The 6,209-nt window shown below is 44.7% G+C and overlaps 1 pseudogene; it reads left to right on the forward strand.

Annotated features, from left to right (window-relative positions):
* Nucleotides 1-4,092: 4,092 nt before the first annotated feature.
* LOC134941162 (5S ribosomal RNA) lies at nucleotides 4,093-4,210 on the forward strand (annotated as a pseudogene).
* Nucleotides 4,211-6,209: the final 1,999 nt, after the last annotated feature.

Here is a 6,209-nt window from a genome sequence, read left to right on the forward strand (position 1 = left end):
CGGACATGTGGACAAGTGGAGCAGGGCAGGGTCAGGACTATATGACTGTGACAGCCCACTTGGTAGATGTATGGACTCCCGCCGCAAGAACAGCAGCGGCGGCACCAGTAGCAGCATCTCGCAAACGCCAACTCTTTCCTAGGCAGGCTACGCTTTGTATCACCGGTTTCCAGAATACGCACACAGCTGAAAACCTCTTACGGCAACTGAGGAAGATCATCGCGGAATGGCTTACCCCAATTGGACTCTCCTGTGGATTTGTGGCATCGGACAACGCCAGCAATATTGTGTGTGCATTAAATATGGGCAAATTCCAGCACGTCCCATGTTTTGCCCATACCTTGAATTTGGTGGTGCAGAATTTTTTTAAAAACGACAGGGGCGTGCAAGAGATGCTGTCGGTGGCCAGAAGAATTGCGGGACACTTTCGGCGTACAGGCACCACATACAGAAGACTGGAGCACCACCAAAAACGCCTGAACCTGCCCTGCCATCATCTGAAGCAAGAAGTGGTAACGAGGTGGAATTCAACCCTCTATATGCTTCAGAGGTTGGAGGAGCAGCAAAAGGCCATTCAAGCCTATACAATTGAGCACGATATAGGAGGTGGAATGTACCTGTCTCAAGCGCAGTGAAGAATGATTTCAATGTTGTGCAAGGTTCTGCAACCTTTTGAACTTGCCACACGTGAAGTCAGTTCAGACACTGCCAGCCTGAGTCAGGTCATTCCCCTCATCAGGCTTTTGCAGAAGAAGCTGGAGGCATTGAAGGAGGAGCTAAAAGGGAGCGATTCCGCTAGGCATGTGGGACTTGTGGATGGAGCCCTTAATTCGCTTAACCAGGATTCACGGGTGGTCAATCTGTTGAAATCAGAGCACTACATTTTGGCCACCGTGCTCGATCCTAGATTTAAAACCTACCTTGGATCTCTCTTTCCGGCAGACACAAGTCTGCTGGGGTTCAAAGACCTGCTGGTGACAAAATTGTCAAGTCAAGCGGAACGCGACCTGTCAACATCTCCTCCTTCACATTCTCCCGCAACTGGGGGTGCGAGGAAAAGGCTCAGAATTCCGAGCCCACCCGCTGGCGGTGATGCAGGGCAGTCTGGAGCGACTGCTGATGCTGACATCTGGTCCGGACTGAAGGACCTGCCAACGATTACGGACATGTCGTCTACTGTCACTGCATATGATTCTCTCACCATTGAAAGAATGGTGGAGGATTATATGAGTGACCGCATCCAAGTAGGCACGTCAGACAGTCCGTACGTATACTGGCAGGAAAAAGAGGCAATTTGGAGGCCCTTGCAGAAACTGGCTTTATTCTACCTAAGTTGCCCTCCCTCCAGTGTGTACTCCGAAAGAGTGTTTAGTGCAGCCGCTCACCTTGTCAGCAATCAGCGTACGAGGTTACTTCCAGAAAATGTGGAGAAGATGATGTTCATTAAAATCCGTGGAGACATTGACCAGCAGCAATTGCCTCCACAAAGTACACAGGGAGCTGAGATGGTGGATTCCAGTGGGGACGAATTGATAATCTGTGAGGAGCGGGATGTACACGGTGATATATCGGAGGATGATGATGAGGTGGACATCTTGCCTCTGTAGAGCCAGTTTGTGCAAGGAGAGATTAATTGCTTCTTTTTCGGTGGGGGTCCAAACTAACCCGTCATTTCAGTCACAGTCGTGTGGCAGACCCTGTCACTGAAATGATGGGTTGGTTAAAGTGTGCATGTCCTGTTTATACAACATAAGGGTGGGTGGGAGGGCCCAAGGACAATTCCATCTTGCACCTCTTTTTTCTTTCATTTTTATTTGCGTCATGTGCTGTTTGGGGAGTGTTTTTTGGAAGGGCCATCCTGCGTGACACTGCAGTGCCACTCCTAGATGGGCCAGGTGTTTGTGTCGGCCACTAGGGTCGCTTAGCTTACTCACACAGCTACCTCATTGCGCCTCTTTTTTTCTTCTTTGCGTCATGTGCTGTTTGGGGAGTGTTTTTTGGAAGGGCCATCCTGCGTGACACTGCAGTGCCACTCCTAGATGGGCCAGGTGTTTGTGTCGGCCACTAGGGTCGCTTAGCTTACTCACACAGCTACCTCATTGCGCCTCTTTTTTTCTTCTTTGCGTCATGTGCTGTTTGGGGAGTGTTTTTTGGAAGGGCCATCCTGCGTGACACTGCAGTGACACTCCTAGATGGGCCCGGTGTTTGTGTCGGCCACTAGGGTCGCTTATCTTACTCACACAGCTACCTCATTGCGCCTCTTTTTTTCTTCTTTGCGTCATGTGCTGTTTGGGGAGTGTTTTTTGGAAGGGCCATCCTGCGTGACACTGCAGTGCCACTCCTAGATGGGCCAGGTGTTTGTGTCGGCCACTAGGGTCGCTTAGCTTACTCACACAGCTACCTCATTGCGCCTCTTTTTTTCTTCTTTGCGTCATGTGCTGTTTGGGGAGTGTTTTTTGGAAGGGCCATCCTGCGTGACACTGCAGTGCCACTCCTAGATGGGCCAGGTGTTTGTGTCGGCCACTAGGGTCGCTTATCTTACTCACACAGCTACCTCATTGCGCCTCTTTTTTTCTTCTTTGCGTCATGTGCTGTTTGGGGAGTGTTTTTTGGAAGGGCCATCCTGCGTGACACTGCAGTGCCACTCCTAGATGGGCCAGGTGTTTGTGTCGGCCACTAGGGTCGCTTATCTTACTCACACAGCTACCTCATTGCGCCTCTTTTTTTCTTCTTTGCGTCATGTGCTGTTTGGGGAGTGTTTTTTGGAAGGGCCATCCTGCGTGACACTGCAGTGCCACTCCTAGATGGGCCAGGTGTTTGTGTCGGCCACTAGGGTCGCTTAGCTTAGTCATCCAGCGACCTCGGTGCAAATTTTAGGACTAAAAATAATATTGTGAGGTGTGAGGTGTTCAGAATAGACTGAAAATGAGTGGAAATTATGGTTTTTGAGGTTAATAATACTTTGGGATCAAAATGACCCCCAAATTCTATGATTTAAGCTGTTTTTTAGTGTTTTTTGAAAAAAAACACCCAAATCCAAAACACACCCGAATCCGCCAAAAAAAATTTGGTGAGGTTTTGCCAAAACGCGGTCGAACCCAAAACACGGCCGCGGAACCAAACCCAAAACCAAAACACAAAACCCGAAAAATTTCAAGTGCACATCTCTAGAAATTATGGTTATTGAGGTTAATAATACTTTGGGATCAAAATGACCCCCAAATTCTATGATTTAAGCTGTTTTTGAGGGTTTTTTTAAAAAAAAACACCCGAATCCGACAAAAAAATTTCGGTGAGGTTTTTCCAAAACGCGTCCGAATCCAAAACACGGCCGCGGAACCGAACCCAAAACACAAAACCCAAAAATTTTCCGGTGCACATCACTACTTAAAACATATTCTGCATTCACCTAATCGCAGCCACTAGCCAGTCGTGGCTTCTGCTCCCTACCTTGACCAATTGAAAGCAGGCACTGCAGCTTAGCCAGGCAGAAGAGCCAAGAGTGAACTCCAGCTTAGAAGAGGCAATTCGAGTCAAAGTAGAGCCCAGGAGAAAACATTCCTTTGGCACTCCCTTTAAGAAAAATGTATTTATTTATTTCTTTTATTAGCAGTTTCTTATATAGCGCAGCATATTCCGTTGCGCTTTACAATTAGAACAACAGTTATAGAACAAAACTGGGCAAAGACAGACAGAGATAGAGGTAGGAAGGCCCTGCCCGCAAGCTTATAGTCTATAGGGATATAGGCATTGATACACAAGGATAGATGCTATCTATTGCATAATGGTCCACCAGATTGCTAGCTTCTTAATGGATTGTATGATATGATCACCCAGCAATGTTGGAAGACAAAATGTGAGGTTATGTGGACTGTACAGAGAGGATGTAACTGGATAGGGAAGCATTGAAGGTTATGTGGGTGGGTCTGGAATTTGGTAGGCTTGTCTGAAGAGATGAGTTTTCAGGGAACATTTAAAGGTTTGGAGACTAGGGGGGTCATAACGAGTTGATCGCTCACTGCCGATTTTCGCAGCGTAGCGATCAGGTGAAAAAACTGCATTTATGCGCATGCGTATGCCCCGCATGCGTATGCCCACAACCATACTATCCTGAATACGCCCGATCATGTCTGATCCCGGAAGCTAAGCAGGTATGGCCTGGTCAGTACTTGGATGGGAGACCACCAGGGAATACTAAGTGTTGTGGGCCATATTCCCAGGAAATTATTCTCCATTTATATTACTCTTATTTTCACTTCTCATCCTTATTGTTGATATTGTGGTATTGACTACTTATGCTATATAGCTTGTAATATATCATACTCCTCTTCTGTATCACTCCGTGACCTTCAGGATATCTTGACATTTTTCTTTCAGAAATCCAAATATAAAATTATCTGATATTTTCACCTTGTCATATCTTGAACATTATTTGGTACAAAGGCAATCAAGATTTTTACCATTGTTAGTTCCACTATGTGTGATTTTATTAATCATAAGTAGAATAAAGGTTAAGTTTTAGAACATATCCACAGAGAAAAGACTCAACATGTCTTTTCCCTTTCATTATTGATTATTCATCAATCACAAGAGTGCTTCCAAAAAAGGTTATTTTGTCTTTTTCTCGTTGTTTTCTTGTGGTCTAATCTACAAAATTGGTGGGAGCACCACCAAACCTAGCACTATTTAGTATCAACACCAACAGTCAGAATTTTGGTTTTCGTTACACTTATTTATAAATATTTTTCTACCTTGGCTAGTGCGGATCCACAATTTCCCCCTTTTCTTGGTAACTACTCTTGGCTGGTGGGAAAATAATTAATTCTGTTTTGGAAATGTTGAGTTTGAGGTGGCGAGATGACATCCAAGATGAAATGGCAGACAGGCATCCAGTGTCACGAGCCAATACAGATGGTGATAAATCTCAGGAGGATAGCTACAGTAGATTTGAGTATCATCAGCGTACAAATGATACTGAAATCCAAAGGAGCTGATTAGTTTACCAAGAGATGAGGTATAGATTGAGAAAAACAGAGGACCTAACACTGAGCCTTGCGGTATTCCAACTGATAGAGGTAGAGAAGAGGAGGTAGAATCAGAGAAGTAAACACTGAAAGAGCGATTAGATAGGTAGGATGAGTACCAAGTAAGGGCTGTGTCCTGAAGACCTAGGGATTGTAGTGTTTATATGAGAAGAGAGTGGTCAACAGTGTCAAAAGCAGCAAAGAGATCTAGAAGAAAAAGTAGTGTGTAATGGCCTTTTTGATCTAGCAGTGACTAGATCAAAAGGCCATTTTTTTGCTGTTTTTTTGTATGTACTACATAAAAATACACCTTTCCTATATGGTAGTTTCTCTGCAATGAGGAACCTCTAAAGGGAGTTCACATGGACCGGAAGATGCCTTTTTGCATTGAAACATGATCAATGTCATTATTATGCAACAGACGTTCAGCCAGACTCATGTTCCCTGTGTCAATCCAGTCTTATGCACCCCATGTCATCTACTGCCCCCTCTGCCACCTTTAGCCACCTGCATCTTGTGTCTGATCGAAATTCCAGCCCTCTGTGCCTCTCAAGCCTCATGCACCTGATGTCACTCCATTTTTATATATTTATAAATGCTTTTTTATGCCAGCTATTTACTTGTATTTTTTATATGTATATACATTTGTATACAGTATCTATGTGATTGAAAATATTTATCCAATTATTACCATGCAGTATTAGGGAAATGGATATGTCTATTAGCCAGATAATGCAGTTAGAAATAGCTGATTGCTAATTATACCCCTGGTGTGATGTGTATGTTGTGAATGGACAGAGCGATCACATGACATGGAGACCTGGCCTTTATAAACCTGAACTGTTGGAGCAAGCGGCACTCTTTGATAAAGGGGATAGGAATCCCTGAAACATGTTAGAGACCTGCCGTTACGTGTAAACCAGCTTCAGCAATGAACTTCACCAGGGATCGAGTGAGTGGCACATATCATCTATACCCTGTCTGTGACACCACTGTGGTTTTGGCCATGCCCCCTGTCCAGGAATCTTAAAATCCAGTATAGTTCATTTTTCCTAAACAATTGGAAACACCTTTGTGTTTTGGATCTGTATTTGGTTTTGCCAAAACAACCCTTGTGGGTTTATGTATAAGATCTGTATTTTTTTACAAAAGTCATAAGAACAGCTAAGGGCCTTATTCACGATC

The sequence above is a fragment of the Pseudophryne corroboree genome, chromosome 1, assembly GCF_028390025.1.
Source record: "Pseudophryne corroboree isolate aPseCor3 chromosome 1, aPseCor3.hap2, whole genome shotgun sequence".
Lineage (NCBI taxonomy): Eukaryota > Metazoa > Chordata > Amphibia > Anura > Myobatrachidae > Pseudophryne > Pseudophryne corroboree.